General features: G+C 41.1%; 1 protein-coding gene across 15 annotated transcripts in view; it reads left to right on the top strand.

The window, feature by feature from the left end:
* The first annotated feature begins 14,262 nt into the window (after window positions 1–14,262).
* IKZF1 (IKAROS family zinc finger 1) overlaps window positions 14,263–17,227 on the top strand; it is a 70,780-nt gene continuing 67,815 nt past the window's right edge. For 6 of the 15 annotated variants that reach the window (XM_082043832.1, XM_082043831.1, XM_082043830.1 and 3 more), the window contains exon 1: window positions 14,885–14,905. The gene's annotated coding sequence lies outside the window, so the exon portion shown is untranslated. The other 9 variants (XM_082043829.1, XM_082043827.1, XM_082043835.1 and 6 more) reach the window with 7 other exon arrangements.

Here is a 17,227-nt window from a genome sequence, read left to right as displayed (position 1 = left end):
GGTGCTTTCGTGACTATTAAAAGCAGGCTGTTGATTTTAACTTTAAGTAACAGTGATTCTGGTTTCCCACAAGGCCATAGGTGAGAACTTCAAAACAGAGAAGGGAAGGGTGGAATCAGGAGCCGTTCTCAGTGACGAGCAGCATGAGAGAAAGAACAAAGGTTCCTGTTTGAAAAATAAATTGCTGGGTTGTGGGGGCAAGTCTCAAAGGCTCACTGAATGCTACATCTTACATTTCAATATGCAATGAGAGATTATTGGCCAGAAAGGACTCAAGAAGACCCCAGATTCTTTCCTTTTTTAAGTATTAGACTGAATGTCTGACAGTGGTAGCTAGGAAAAGATCTAATTTGGTCAAAGGGTCAGGAAAGCATAATGATCTCTGTAGCCATATTCTGTATGAATATCAGTGCAGCTGGATGGTTTTTCTCATTATTAGAAGCAAGAACATTACAGCAATCGAGATACAAGGGGAGGAAAACTTGGTGTTAACAGTTGTAGCTGTTGAATGTATAGTAGGATCATTTTTAGAAAGGTTTTTTAAAAGTTTTCGAGTATTGGAAATAGTCTGAATGTGAAAAACATGAGAGAGTTCTAAGTTGAGGATGAGGGGTTTGGGTGACAGTCTGAGTAAAGAGGCAGGATGCTGGTTTGGTGTACTATGATTCAGAAGGAGATCATGGTCAGAACTTGAGGGAGAGGAACGATACCTGTTTTGGCAGTGTTGAACTTGGACTTAGAGAAATATTCACAAAAACATGTTAGAGAAAGCTGAAATTCCAGTTTGGACAGAAAATGACAGAAACCAGACAGGAAAGTCTTGTTGATAAATCTATCAACAATCAACATGGAATTGTTAGCTGAAACTGTAATTGTAAAAGCACCTTGCATCTTCTTATTTTGGAGGTGGTGGTGGGGAGAGAGGTCTGGGACTGAACACAGAAGCCTCCCCAGGAAAAATGCTTAAAGAAGAAGAGAAGCTTCCAAAATGTGATGAAGCTAGAAGGAGGACCAGAAGTCAGCACTGGTTTTGAAGTCATCAAGAAAAAGGAGATTATGTAAAACGATGCAGACAGGATAAGAAGGAAAAGAATAAGCAAATTCTAGCTCTGAAACTTTGTTGGAAAGTGATCATTAGAGATTTTGACCAGAACAGCTGGAGATGGTGGGGAGAATATCACTATATTCTTGCCCATACTGACAACACTTCACAGGCACCGGGTGTCGGCCACTGTGTAAGACAGAATATTGGGTTAGATGGTCCTCTCATCTGACCAAGTTCAGCTGTTTTTAATTTCGGTGAAGTAAAAGGTGCAGAAACTAGATTAGACACTCTAGGGTGGAAATGGAATACAGGAAATCTTATCAGTGCTTGCAGACAGTACACACAATGTGTTCAGATACAAAGGGGAAATGTAGGAGGTAACTGGACAGGCAAGGGAAGTCAAGGATGGGAGAGACTGGTGCAGAATTGGCATGGGAACTGGGGAGATAGGTTATACAGAAATGTAATGAAGGGAGTGAGAATGGGTGTGAGGGAGATCAAGGGATGATAGGGTAGATGGGGTCACTGGGGACACTGAAAGAATTAGAGGAAAACAACTGGAAAATTCCTGCACCTGTGGCAGTGGTGAAGGGAAGTCGCAGGACATGAAGGAGGCAAAGCGGTGCTACTGGGACCAGAGAGGTTGTACTGGGCCAATTTGCAGCTGTTACACCTTTACAAATTGTGAACAGGAATCACACAGTGAAGTGCAATTGGAGAAATCTGTTATTTTTTACCCTTTTTATTAATAACAATGAAATTATGCATGCGGTATAAGGAATGTTACGCACTTACGACTTGTAGTGCTTTGGTCAAACAGTGGTACACAGAGGTGAATGATTGCTGCGGTGGCCTCAGAACATGTAAAGAAAGTGTGATTCCCTGAATGCTTTCCCACTCACCCTGGGAGATGCCATATGGGTTTCTCATCCTATGCTTCTGGAGCAGCAGCAGCAGCCGCCAGCTTCCCCTCCACTCACCCTCCACCTCCTTGGCCAGTGGGAGACTGGCCATGTAATTTGCTCCCTGCACAGTCTCACTCAGAAATCTGGAGTGTAAAAGAGCTTGACAAGTGCTGGAAGGTGTGTGTTATATTTTGCTCTTCCACTGGAAAAAACATATTTTGGGGGACTATTTCTCCTGAAGTGGAATAAGTGATTTAGGAAGACTGTGACACTGTTCACTGGCCTTAGTTTAGAGAGTCTGAAAATCCAGTCTTGGTAAAAAATGGCAACCTAATGGCAAACTAGTCCGAATGAGAGTACTTTAATTTGCCATATAGCAGTCAATCAAAACTATGTAAAATCCATTAAGGTCTCAACTCACATGGGGAATACAAATTTCAGTGTAGCAGCATGAATGTATCAGATGAACTGGAAGGTGTTTTTATCTGGTAGTACTGGAAATTGAAAATCAAGGTTTTCCCTCAGCAGACAGCTTCTGGATTTGGTTACACTTTACTGTGATAGGAGAGAAATTAGAACCCTAATTGCAGTCCTTTAGAGGGCAAAAATTGGGGTTTTTAAAATTATTTTACTCAGTTATGCATTTAATGTTAAGATATATTACAAGTGTATGTTCATGAATCTTCTTCCTTGCCCTGCATTAATGTAGTTAATAATCTTAAGTTACTTTATTTCTGTAAAACATTTCTGTTCTTAAATTTGCAAAACATAGCTATGCTTCTGATATTTATTTCTTTTCCTAATTCCTCGTGATAAAAGAAGCTGGCAGAATAAAGAGGGTTTTATTTTAGATTGTTTTGGTTTGTATATTGCAATAGTATTCTTAACTTTTTTTTCCCTGTGCATTTTTCCATTAAATATTACCATTTTCAGGCTGAGATCTACCAGGCAAAATTCTCACTAACTATAGAATAGACTAACACTTTTGCAGCTGACTATTTTGCTTTACTGAAGTGTAGAATTTATTTATGCGATGGAGCTTGGGAGTGCATCCGTGAGTTTTGGGTTTTGTTTTTACTAATAATAACCTCTAGCAGCAATCACAAGAGCAATAAAGTGGCAGGAAATCTTTTGTAGTAAAGGATTTCTGCATGCATTTGGAATAAAGAAGAAAAAATATGAAAATTGCCAGACTCTGAAAATGCTGAGGTTCTGAAATAATGGTCAAATTCTCATTTCCTCTCTTATTTCAAAGTCAGGCTATCAGTTGCAACTGAACAACAGTTAGGATGAAGAACTTGAAGATATATAATCACAAAACAGGTCCCAGGATTCCCTGGATGTTTCTACCAGTTGTTTAAACATAAACACAAAGAAATACTCCAAGAAGTTTAAAGTAACCAAAAAAGCAGAGAGTTGTATGTGGAATATTGACTGCTTCAGCTGAGTTCAGCAAGCGCCATTGTTCTCTGATTATATAAACTGGGTCATATATGTGGGTGTTTATTATATTAGCTCAGCAGATGTGAGTGATAGTATTTTCTGAATCTCATATGCAGCATTCTACATGTTTGGTCAGAATTTTTTTTGAAACCCTGAGCCCCACAATTCTTGGAGGTAAGCAAGAAAAATGTTCTCATTTACTATATGTCTACTTTTATCCAATTATGAGCCAAAATTTTCCTTTATGTAAGAATAAGTACTTATTGATTTAAGAAGAAACAGGCACACTGATCCAAAGGGAAAATACACTGTACATGTTGATCAATATTTACCTTGCAGGACAAACCATCCTGATATTCACTTCAAGGCATCAATATATACATATTGCTGCATGTTTGTGTCATTAAATGAGGTGGCTCAGCTAGATTTCCATCTAACAATATAAACTCTCCTAATGATTATTTTTCTAGTCAAATATTAGTCTCTAAAGGGAAGAAGGAGTTAGAAGACCAGGAAAAGAATAATTGTTCACCTCCCTTGAGATAAATACTTCTCATTAAACTCAGCTGATGCCTCTCAAGAGCTGCTAGACTGATTAAATAATATAAGTAGTGAAAAGTCTTCCAAATTCCTCCTAAAAGCATTTATCTGTACTAAGGTAAAACTGGAAATCTAAGCATATGTGTCTGAAGATATTTAGGCGCCTAGCTTGTAGTTAGCTCAATGCCAATGCACTTGTACAAGAAGAAGCTGCTTCCTTTTAATTTCTGAAGATGGAACTCATCTGAGTTCCCGGAATATCTTTAAAAATTCTGTGCAATCCAGGCATCACCGTCTCATCTCTTTCAGCCTCACTGCAGGCCAGAGGTTTCTTCTTGATGGAGTTCATTGACATAGAGCTAACCGTAAATTATACAAAGATAAACTAATTATAGCATAATGGGGCAGTCATTGTACACATTTTTTTTCTCTGACATTTCTTTACTGTCCCATAATAGCTCTAACACTGGGTTAATCATTTTTATTTAAATGTTTTCTTTATGGCTAATTTCACCCTAATATCACCCATCTCCATTTTGAGTCTCCTGAGGTGCTTGCTATGGAGGACACACCCAGGGAAGGGGCAGACATCAGACAAAGAGATGCTGTGACACCTACACAGTTAATATGTGTACTTGACATTATCAACTCCATGATAAAAATGTATAATACCTGTTGCTTCAGACCAGAATAAATAATGTGGCCCTCCCTTCAAACCACCTTCATTGACTCCTCCTCTAAAGAATGTATCTGAAAGCTGTGGATCCTTTCTGAGTGACTTTGCCCAGGTGGAACCCTTCCTAAGCCTGCCCATAGCTGAAATTCATGTTTACATTCTAAACACCTTGTGTCTCAGTCACTTCTTGCCCTGTCCCTAACCCCTGACAGGCATAGGCCTATCCTGTCCTGTCTTGTCCATGTCCATTCAAAATGCTGGAAACATCATTGCCTTAGCACATGGTTTGGGAGTTTGTATCTACTCCTGGCTCTCCATCCTCCATTTAGTCTAAGATTTTCTTTACATCACATGCTTCCACTGGGAAGCTCTTGAATACCTGACTGTTCTCCCCAGCCTGTTCATTCTCTTTTAAAATCAGCACTTTCTCTGGTTACTTGTGGAGAGGGGAAGGATGTATCTGTACATACCATCCTGGCTGCTTCATTTTCACCTTTGAGCCTGCTCATAGCTGTTATCCCTATGAAATTTGATAAAAACTACAATGATGTTGTACTTCAAGCCCTGGCCTATTGATTTACCTGATAATATCTCACCATTTCTTTGTGTTCCCTGAGCTGTGTGTAGCTGTTTGTTATCCATTGTCTGATTAAATATAGGTCATAAATTGCACACTGCCACAGATGATGGAGTCCTGGTCCCTGAGAGGCATCTGCTTGTTTTCAGGTAATGCAAATAATAAAAATAATCTGAAGTATGGGCTTTTAGAACCCTAGGTTGTAAAAGGCTTCTCACTTGCCAAATGGGCATGCCTGCGCACAGATGAAGGAAAGACAAAGGATGTTCCCTACCTATGCTGTGCATCCACTAGAGAAAACCACTCTACATCAGACAGCTGTGCTGGTATCTTCAAGCTACCATCAATGTGGCTATTTGTCTTCCAGCTCACTGGGTTTACATGGCAAGGTTTTCATGTGGGGGAGATTGCAGGGGTGCCTTCTGTGAGCTGCCGTATGTCAGACAGAGACAGTTCCATCCAGCCCTAAGACAGATCTGCTGCTGGCCAAAGCTGAGTCTACCAGCAATGCTGGTGGCATCTCTATGATAACGTATTTAAGAAAGGGTAGAAAATGCTGTGCAGCAGCTGTGAGCAAACGTGAGAGGAACAGCCCTGTAGACACCAAGACCAGTGAAGAAGGAGGAAAGGGAGGTCCTCTGGGCACTGGAGAACAGATGCCCCTGATGCCCATGGAGAAGACCATGGTGAAGCAGTTTGTCCCCTGAATCCCATGGCAGGACTTCAGTGCAGCAAATATCTACCCTGCGAACCATGGAGGACCCTATGCCACAGCAGGTGGATGTGCCCTGAAGAAAGCTGCACCTCATGGAAAGCCTGTGCTAGAGCAGGCTGCTGGCAGGAACTGCAGCCCATGGAGAAGACCTCAGGCAGGAGCAGGCTTTCTGGAAAGACTTGTGACCCCGTCGGGAGCCCACACTGAACCAGTCTATTTCTATAAGACTGTTGCCTGTGGGAAGGATCCATATGTTGGAGAAGTTCATGAAGGACTGTATCCCATGCAAGAGAGCCTTCACTGCAGCAGGAGAAGAGTGTGATGAGGAAGGAGCAACAGAGATGAAGTGTTATGAAGTGACCACAACTCCCATTCCTTATTCCTCTCTGCCACTTATGAGGGAGGAGGTAGAAGAGTCTGCAGCCATCCTTCTGGGTAGAAGGGTGGTAGGTTTTGTATTGTTTTGTTTTTGGTTTTGTTTGTAATTTCCCTACTATCCTATTCTGTTATTAACTGGCACTAAAGTAAATGCATTTCCCCAAGTAGAGTCTGTTTTGCCCATCATGGTAGGTGGTGAGTGACGTCTGTGTCCTTATCTTCACCTGTTAGCTTTATCATCATATTTTCTCCCCCTGTCCTGCTGAGGGAGAGGAGTGAGGGAGTAACTTGGTGGGCACCTGGCAGCCACCCAAGGTTAACCCACCACAGGCTCACAGCTGGCTTGTCATCTGGTCAGCTCAAAGTGAAGGCAGAGAAGCTTGAATCTGCCCTGTAGACCTGCCTTTATGATGGATTTCTTTCTTCCTGAAATTTTCAAAATTTTTAGAGCATCATCTGAATATCCTTGTGAAATACAGATATGTTGATATTGCCATTTTTCAGAGGGCTGTGGTACAGGAACACTGAATTGTTCACCCAGAACTGCACAGTGAACACTGTCCAAGCCTCTTGCTTGTAAATTACAGCACTTATCTCCAAAGCTTGCTTTATTGCTCTGTTATAGAAGAAAGGTCCCCCTTGGATTCCTTATAGAAAGTTTTAACTGCTATTCAACAAAAAAGGTTTCCAACAAGTGATAGAGATCACAACGGCACTCTGACCACAACGGCACTCTGACCACATACCTGTCATCATTAACTATAAATAAGATAATCCAGAGAGGAGATACACACTCTCAGCTACATTGAAATACATTGGAATAGGAAGGCACAAAGATAAGGGGTATAGTTCACTTAAAATGCAGACTCAGGATATTTGACACATGTGTACGGCAAGTATGAGAAGTTATAATTCATCACTAACTATATTCAGGGATCCTAATAGACAGTCCTTTGAGCAAGGTGTGGCCTGTAGAAGATGGCAGACCTCATAGACACCAGTATTGCTTTCTAGGGCAAAAAGAGTGTATTTATTCTAAAGTTGAGTTGGATTTTATTAATAGAAAAGTTCAGTGAAAGTAAATATCTCATAACATGAATACTAGATTCACTAGAATGTGGATATTCTTGCTACTTTCTGGCGGTTCAGAAACAACATTGTATGATTCACATAATCAAATAAAACAACCGAATGTTGAACACCATGCAATGCAAGTGTGCATTACTAATAATTATTAGTAATAAATTAACTTGGAAAAGTCAGGATTTCTTACTGAGGCTTTTGCAAGCAGAGAAGTTGGAGTAATCCTTCAAGTATCAGCTGTATTACTAGTAGTATACTCTTTCTGAAAATCAAGTGTAAAATACTTCTGAATCTAAGAGCTTTGTGATTTGAAAGAAAAAAAAAAACACACACATAAAACCAAAACAATCCAACCAACCAACAAAATAACCCACTCAATACCACCCCCCAAAAAACAAACAAAACAAACAAAAACAAAACCCAAAACCAACAACAAACAAACAAAGACAAAACAAAACAAAAAACCAAAAACAACACCCAAAACAGGCAAGAGACTTTAAGAGAGATTTAAAAGAAAATGAAGAAGCAAATGTCTATGAGCGATACATTGGTTCATTAACACAACTTTTCATTGCTTCCTGCTTCTTTGTAGAGAGCATTGAAATGACAGCAGACTAGTTTAATTTCACCTTTGCCAGAAAATCAGACAGATCTCTACTTTCAAGTTTTTTAATCTGTCCATACGAAGCTTTAGGAAGTAATCATAAGGGTATTTGAGGAAGAGGATGAACTATCCATTTGCCAGTCAACTATCATTCTGAATTCCTAAAGTCTTCCTTATCTAAATAAGTCCAGAATAAAGCCATACAAAAGTGGACCTATATATTTTTCCTTTTTCCAGCTACCTTCTCAGGTAGGATAAGTTTGGGGAGTCATCTCTCAGAAGAAACATTGTCAGCTCTCACACAACTCTGTTAGTGGAGAAATGCCTGATTAACAGTGTGGATCTTGAAATAGATCAGTATCTGACTAGGTTAAGGGACATCTTCATCTCTGCTTGAGCAGATTAGGTCCTATCCACTGTGATTGTCATCCTGCAGACAGCCATAGCACCTCCATGATATAATATGTGTGGAAAAAAAAAAGAAAGAAAAAAAAAAAAAAAGAAAGATTATTTAAACCTTAGATGCAATGAATAGCATGAAGGAAGAGTGATAATCCCTCTTAGTTCAACCCCTTGTATATATTAATACATAGAAAACTTCTAGCCCTCTTTTCCAAAAGGAAAATGACTTGAGAAATCTTAACTGAAGTACAAGTTTGAAAGGGATCAGTAACAGAAGAACTAACATGACAGGACATTTCTCTTTTTAAATTTATACAAAGATTTGATGACCTCTGGAAAGCAGATGATTGGTTTTTTTCTAATAAGAGGCTCTTGAGATCATCTTGTCCAAACCCCTCTGCTCAAGCTAGGTCAGCCAGAGCTAGTTATCAAGGACCACATCCAGCTGGGTTTTGAATATCTCTACAGATTAAGACTCCACCTCTCCGGTTAACTGGTTCCAGTTTTTAAACACCTTCACAGTAAAAAAAGTACATTCTTGTGTTCAGGTTAAATTTTCTGTGCCTGTTATCTCTTGTCCTATCAGTGAGCACCACTGAGGACAGCCTGCCTCCCTCTTCTTCATTTCCTTCCTTCCTTCTGGTATTTAGACATATTCATAAGATCCCCCTTGAGCCTTCTCTTCTCCAGGCCAAACATTGTCAGATCTCTCAGCCTTTCCTCATAGGAGAGATGCTCCAGTCCCTTCATCATCTTTGTTGCCTTGTGCTGGACTTGGCATGTTTTCCCTCATGTCTGATAAAGGAGTTATTGAAATTTTATTATGTGTTAGTACAAAAGTAGTTATGGTCCTGTTCTGAGGTATTTTAAGTGATAGAAATATAAATTAATTTTAAATTCGTAACTCTGACTAAGTATTTCTGTCCTCAGTGTTCAAAATCTGGGGTAAATATTGGTCTTCAGAAGCTGTCTAGAGGTGTAACTGGAAGTTGAATTTTGTGTATATTCTATATAAAACTACCTGCAGAATAGTAGCATGAACTAGACCCATCATTTAAAATGGATGAAGCAGCAAAACTTTTTTTCCATAGAGGGTGTTTCAGAACAGAGAGTCAGAATTTTAGTTTCAGTCACATTAGACTAAAACCTACATGCCATATTTTTATATTGCAGAGTAATTGCTGGGCAGTCTTTGAAGCAAGAAGTATGGTTCCTGCAACTCATAGCTGTCTGCTAGCTGAGGCTGCTGTTGTTGCCTTAGTCTTCTGCAGTCAGAACTTTCTTATTGTAGAAGAAAATTGTGTCCAGTATTACTGTATGTAATCAAGTCCCTGACAAGATTAATGAGCCTGGGATCAAGAATGTCACATATTGCTAGATAGGCTTGGCAATTCAGGTTCCCTGAGAAGACAGTACATTTTTTGGAACAGCTTGTGGTAAAGTGACACCTATTAATTAGCACCCCTGTGCACTACCTAAAAGTAACTAGCAATAATTACAGTGTGTCTAGTGTATGAAACGGAGTGGTGGTGTGGCTGGTTCCTATCTCCACTGTACTTGTCCTGTAGGCAGACCCACTGGCCAGTAGTTCCATCAACAGGTTCTTCAGGTTACCAGAGCTATCTGAGGGAAAATGCCAGAGATCAGCCAACAAAGCAAGGACATAACAGGTTGGATGCAAGTAAGAGCTCCTGGATTTGTCCTTTGCATGCATTTAGCTTTGGTACAGGTGTGAATATGAGCAGCAAGTTCTAGAAGGAATGCTTTTCAACCAGTGATATGATACAGTCTGTGGGACTGATTATGCCTTTGGTACAGCTCTTCCCAAGTGTTTTGTGCATGTGTGTGCATGTGTACACCCATAACCAGAGTGTTTAATTCCACTAAAACTGTAAATACATGTAAACATGGAATGCTTCTTGCTGAATAGCAAATGTCATTCAACTTTGTGGTTCCACTTCAGTCAGTCAGTCATGAGTCATTCAATGTGTACCTGTACTTGATGCCAAAAAATATCAGCAGTCATATTAAGCCTATTACATACCCTTACTGTAAAATATTCTTCTACCTTAAAAACAAACAAACAAACAAAAACTCTCTCTTTGCATTTACTATTCCTAAAGCAGAAAGAAGCTGACAAAGACACTGATGACATACTGTTATTTTTTCTCTCCTTTCACCTACATACAGATTAGAATCTCGTGTATCTGTTCAGCTGTCATCCACGTTTCCTTGCATTATTGCAACAATTATTTGTCTTTTGTTTGTGGTAGTGTCCATAAGGCATTAAGAGCTTCTCTGGCCTCTAGATAAGAAGCTCACAAAGAAAGAATTGAGAAGCTGAGGTATAGAAAAGAACAAGTGTGGCTTTCTAATTGTACACAGGTGAATAAAAAACTGTAGTATGGTAGAAGTCAACAGAAAATACAGACTGGAGAGAGCAAGAGACTTGTAGGTGAGTTTAAGGAGGTCAGTTAGTGAAGAAAAGTTAGATAGAAAAAAGCCTAGAGGCAATTGCCTGTAATACTTATATGTAAATGAGAAATGAGAATGATAGGAGAGATCAAGTAAAGGACAGTGTGAAGCCGATGCAAGATAATTTGGGAGAGAGGTGAGTAATAAACATGTTGCAACAGTGGCTGAGGAATCAGCACAGCAATGCAAAGAGGAAAATGACATGGACAGATTGATGGGAAAGAAAGAAGATTTTGGTGGTGATATGTTGTATTTGTATGTCAGTAGCATGGGTGGTATTTCCCATGATGTGTCAGTAGAGGAAACCATGGACCTTTGAGATGCTTTTGAGGTAAAAGAATTGGAGCTTTGTTAAAAAGTACAGAGTACTTTTCTGGAGTTAAAAAATCTGAGACTACAATTTAATGGATCAAAAATTACAAAGGAAGATCTATTAAATGTTAGACATTATGTGGAATGGCAACAGCAATCTGTATTTCCTACATTATATTCAGATAGCTGCCAGTCAACTGTTTATTGTGAAGTCCGTGACATTTTCTTAAGCACCTCTGACACTGCAAAGTATGAAGAGCTATCTGGCAGCAAAATGGCACTGTGGGGGGTTTCCTGGGGCAGGGGGTCTAGGTACATAAGGATTGTGAAACAAAGCTGGTTACAGTATTATTATAGAAGTAATTATTTGGATGAGATTTTGGGCTCTACAAGACAACATCCATTTTGTGCCCCTGGAAATTTATCATGCTTCAGGTGATAATTTTCTCCATCCTCATCTTGATCAAACTTCCACTTTCCAAACTGAATGGGAACTACTCACCCAACAAGTCCACAATCCTGCAGCCAAACCCTCTGGACACTGTGCCCCGGACATTCTCTGAAGAATTAGGAATACAACATAAATCTTTTGGTGGAAAGGCAAAAGGAGCACCTGCCTGCTGCACTCCAGCCATTGTAGAGAATATGCATGCCCTGTGCTTAAAACTTTTTTGTTGATTCTCTAATGTACAAAACTTTTCTGTTCTATTTTTCTATTTAATGATCATCACCTGTCTAATAATGGACAGAAGCAGCACAAATGTGGCATGCTGTCCATTTTGAGGATTTGGGCTGATAAGACTGCTGTAGGAAAACAATAAATGGAACATGGTAATACAAACCAGTAGAAACATTGTACCTCCTTCAATAACAATTACTATTTGAATTTAAGAATGAATTTGAAAGAAACCATTCACTGTGCAGCCTTGTTAGATACTTCCCACAATAAACCTGATAGCAATGGGGAAGTTTCTTTAGCAGATTTAGTCTGAGAAATTATTTAGCTGGCAATGAATTAGACAACTGTAAGGCCACTTGTTTTTTGTTTGTTTGTTTGTTTTTTTAATATATATATATATGTATCGCTATACCTTATGTCCTTTACAACCCCCTTTATCTCATTCAAAATTCCTAGTAATGTCAGTGGAAACAGTGCAAGAAAAGGATTGCAGAATCTGGCTCCTCAGGCAAGTGCCTAAGTGTGTATCTGCGACTATACCTGAACAGATCTGCTCGAACTAACTCTAGCCTTGGTAAACATCACTGGAGCAGTGGAGCTCTCTTCAGACTACCCACTGCTGCTATCCCAGCAAGAAACCTGCTGCACATGAGAGCAGGATGCCAGCAGTGAGCTCAGTGCTGCCGTGACTACACCTCTAGTAGTTCTCAAGGGTATCAGCCGTAAAGTGATCTTCACAACATCTTCTAAGTCCTGAGAGCTCCTATGAGCTGTTAACAAACCTGAGTGCAGCGACTTGGAGAAGATGCTTAACATCTCACAAGACTTGACTTCAGCAGGCTCAGCTCACACATGTTCGGCAACTTCTTTCTGACCTAAAAACTCCTATGAAATGTTTAATGAGAAATCATGGCTTGCATAGTGTGAAATCTACCTTTAAAAATAGGTGCCAAATCAGATCCCCCAAGTAAGTTGGTGCACTCTCAGAGCCTCTGGTTTGCAGGCCTTGTGGCAGCTGGAGCACAGGAGAGACACACACAGCTCCTCCTGAAAGCACCGTTCCTCAGTGAAGTGTCACTACTTTTACTTTAAAATATCTGGACGCACATATTTGTGGAAAGTTGCTATGTTCCCTTGAGTTTACCAGCTTCTGCTTTTCAAGAGGGTGGTTGGTGAAGCTCTCCCTGCCTGTATTTCTCAGTCTCGCTGAGGCAGAGCTCTTTGGGATTTCCTGGAGAAAGGTACTAACTGCTAAGTGTATGGTGCCACTTTTTTGTGGGGATCTTTTCTTCTTTCCCTTTCCTTTCCTTTCCTTTCCTTTCCTTTCCTTTCCTTTCCTTTCCTTTCCTTTCCTTTCCTTTCCTTTCCTTTCCTTTCCTTTCCTTTCCTTTCCTTTCCTTTCCTTTCCTTTCCTTTCCTTTCCTTTCCTTTTCTTCTTTTTTCCTTTTTTCTTTCTTTTCCTTTTCTTTTTTCTCTTCTCTTCTCTTCTCTTCTCTTCTCTTCTCTTCTCTTCTCTTCTCTTCTCTTCTCTTCTCTTCTCTTCTCTCCTCTCCTCTCCTCTCCTCTCCTCTTCTTTCTTCTCTTCTTTTTCTCTCTTTTCTTTTCTTTTCTTTTCTTTTCTTTTCTTTTCTTTTCTTTTCTTTTCTTTTCTTTTCTTTTCTTTTCTTTTCTTTTCTTTTCTTTTCTTTTTTCACTTTCTTTCCTCTAAATGCCAGGGTGTGAGTCTACTGATCAAATGCTCTTGTGTCCCTGTATGCAAACCTGCTGGAAGATGAGAGGGTATTCTGGAATAAAAACCAGGAAATTTTATCTCTAAGTGTCAACTGTATCAGATCCATAAAGTCTGCTTAGAAGTTTCAGATGGTTCTGCATCTCTGTAAAGACCCAGTGAGAAAAATAAAAAAAAATAGAGAAGCACTATGTACACCTGATTCATCTTGAGTGTACCCAGCTATTATCCTGGCTTGTGAAGCACAGAACAACCATGTCTGCAGAGCTTCTCTGAGGGAAGAAGTGCCTGAAATAAATCCCCAGGTACAGTCTTGCCATATTTGTTCTAAAAGAAGCCCAAGTTTGCCATTGGAGATCTCATTTTGCTGTACAATATAAACTTTTAGCAAGTACTAGATTATTTCTGTTCTGAAGACCTTGCTTTATGAGGCCCTGATCTTTCCAATGCTTACATGCTTGCTTAACTTTTTGTCTGTGAATTGTCCCTTTTAAGTCGATGAGATTACTCACATGCATAAACTTATGCCTTTTTTTTTTTTTTTGGTAACATAAGAGCACAGATAAAGATAGGATGTGAGAAAGGAAGTATTATTATCCTCATCTTGCAGATGAGGAACTGAAGCACAGCAAAAATAAGATCCTGATTCTCCACAGAATGTATATACAATTAATTCTTAAGCATATGAGTAATTTCCATCAGGTTCACTGTGCCCTTTGGACTGAAGTGTAAGGTTTGGCTTTCAGGGACTGACTGTGACCGATTTCAAGTAAGTTACTTAAGTTTTGATCCTGTGGCATTAAATTCAAGCGCTTAAAAAGTGTGGGACAGGTTTTGCACAGGATGCGAATGACCAGGTTGAGATAAAGGAGGGTGATCTGACCCCTTTAACCTCAGCTTCGAGGCGTTACAGGTGGCTGTCTGCAGCTGACGGCGTATGACATCCCGCCGTACCGCTGTGTCCAGGTGCTGCCTGCCGTGCCCACAGACCTGCAAGTCCCGGCGCCGCATGAGCCCGGACCCGGGAGCGCCCGGCGGGGCGGCGCGGAGCCCGGTCCCTCTCCCGCGGCTCCAGCTCAGCGGAGCCGGCGGGGCCCTCCGGTGAAACACCTCGCCAGGTAAAACCCCACCGCGGGGAGAGGGGGTCGGCGGCCGCCCCGCTGCCCGCCCGGGCGGCACCTGCGGGGCGGGGGGCGCCGGCGTGCGCGGGTGCGGAGCGGGCGGCCGTGCAGGGCGGGGGCGACGGGGGAGGGACCGGGCGCGGAGCCGCCGCCCGCGGGGCAACGCTGGCACATGGAGCGGCTCCGCGCCGCCACAGCTGCCGCCCGCCCCGGCGTAGCAGGTACCGCGGGGCGGGGGGTCCCAGACAAGCACCTGCCCCAGCCCCGGGGGCGGGGAGGGCGTCAGCCCCCAGCGGCTGCGGCGCGGGGGTGAGGAGCGCGGAGCTGGCGCTGCCGGGAGAAGTTGCCGGGAGCGTAAAGTGGGAGACTGCGGAGCCCAACAGGCAGGTCCTCCCGTCCCATTCCATCCCTTTCTTCACCTCCTCCCCGTCCCATCCGCGTTTGTTTTTGTTTTTGTTTTATTTATTGTTATTATTTTATTTGCAAACATTGCACCGCAGTTTGGGTGTGAGGCGTTTTAGAGCTCTGCCTTAAAATTTCAGACATGAGTAGCCTTAAGGAGCTGGCCGAGAAGTGGTGCCCATTGATTCCAAGGGGAGGGAAGTGTGCGGGCCTGTCTGTTTTCGCCTTCTCGAGTCCGCTACACCACTTCGGTTCGTCCAAAGCCCGAGTTCAAACTGCTCGCGCCTGTAATTTGCGGAGCGGGGTTGGGCGGGGGGGCAGGTGCCGAGGTTGTAAAAGCCATTAGGAACTTGTAAAAGTAACAGCCCCTGGGCGCTTGAGGGGAACGGCGTTAGAGGAGAAGTTGCTGACTTCCGAATAGCGGTGTCACAAGAAGTTTTCCTCCTTGCGATACAGCCCGTCACAGCTGGAGGTTTTCTTTCACCCTGCTCCGCAAAGTTAACCTCTCTGCGAAGGGACGGGTTTGCTCTGTAGTTCTTATTAAAGAAGATGCGTGTAGTTAGGAACTGTGCGTATGAAGAAACGACTTCCCACTGCAGCAGTCGATTCTAAGGAAACTTTTAATCTTATGCTTCAAGCAACCTGATTACTTCTTGGATTACTTTTCTGCCTTGGTCTAGAAGGTATGGTAACGCTGACAGGTGTTGTGAAAAGCATTCTGCTTCCAAACTAGTTAAAAGCTAGTAATACTATGTCAGAAAAAAATTGTAGCTTATGATTGCAAATTATCTCCAAAAAGTGATGTTTTGTGGAGTGCAAGAATATTTAGACCAGTATGGCCAATGGCTTAAACTGTGTAAATTATTGTAGAAGAATATAATGTTGTTTCTTTTTTTTTCTCTTCTTTCTTTCCTTTTTTGTTCCCCTTGCACTGAGTCTGCTTACACATTTAAGTGCAAGTAGTGTTTTGAAATAACTTTGTGTGGAGATCAGAAGTTAGAATGAGAGCTTCTTGACTAGTTTTTTGTTTGTTTGTTTGTTTTCAATAGCTAGATGCTACTAAGGTTACATCCATATGCATTTACTGTCCAGCCATCAAAAAATACCCCAAATGAAACAAACCAGGTATCTACTCCTGATTATATTTTATCCAGGCATCTTAACAACCCCTTTGCTAGACTTTAATAGTCTATTTTTAAAATTAGATGCTGTAATGTAGGGCGAAATCCTTTAAAAGATGCACTGTTAGCTTCAGTTGACTGCTCACATCGATTGCTACTCACATGCAGACTGGAGTACCAAGTAGTATGACTCTCTATTACATATTATAAATGATCATTGAAATGTAAAGAAAAAGCATATTAATGCATTGCATTTAGAAATAAGTACTAAAATTTCTTCCAAAGACTTAGGAAGACTTAATCTGAATCAAGTAAGCAGGGGAATGTTCTGAGTGGCTTGTGGCATTGCTCTCTTGCATGGTTTAAAGTGTTCAGAGCCTTAGTGAAATATAAAAATTAAGGATGGGATGGCTTTTTATATGAGAAAGTAGTTGCTTCTTAATTTTCCAAACCAAATTTTTGCCCTTAGGTAACTTCGTTTACTCTTCTTTCTCTTCTCTTCTCTAATGAGGGAAATTCTAAGTCAGAAAACTGAGAACTGATTTGTTCATGTTACCATGCACGCACCCAGTATTTCTCTTCATGGATTAATATAACGGCAGCATACAGTGGTTCATACTATGTGCCTTTTCCAAAAGGTGTCATCACTAGCGTGCAAGAAGTTTCTTTCTAATATTTACATGCTCTGTTTTGATTTTTAACTCATAAATGTCTGTTTTAAAACTGAATAAAAAATACAGCACATACTGCTTAGATTGCCATATATTTTCTTCCCCCTCCCTGCAAAAGATACCTTGATCCTTAGCAAAGCCCTATCGAGCTTATTTTAATACCCACATGCCGTATTGCTTTATCAAACCCTTTGAAACTGCTGCATGTGGACATGACAAACTAAGAGTAGACCAAGTGTGAGACAAAAAACTCTTAAAATGATAGCTGTCCTTAGCAGAACTGTGTGAGGGAAGTGTACAAAATACTGCAGAGCTCTGCACTTTCCTTAGTTCAAGTTTCTATTATCCT

The sequence above is a fragment of the Streptopelia decaocto genome, assembly GCF_964273445.1.
Source record: "Streptopelia decaocto genome assembly, chromosome: 2".
NCBI classification, from domain to species: domain Eukaryota; kingdom Metazoa; phylum Chordata; class Aves; order Columbiformes; family Columbidae; genus Streptopelia; species Streptopelia decaocto.
The sequence above is the reverse complement of the archived record's forward strand: the minus strand, read 5'-3'. Positions and strand labels throughout refer to the sequence as shown.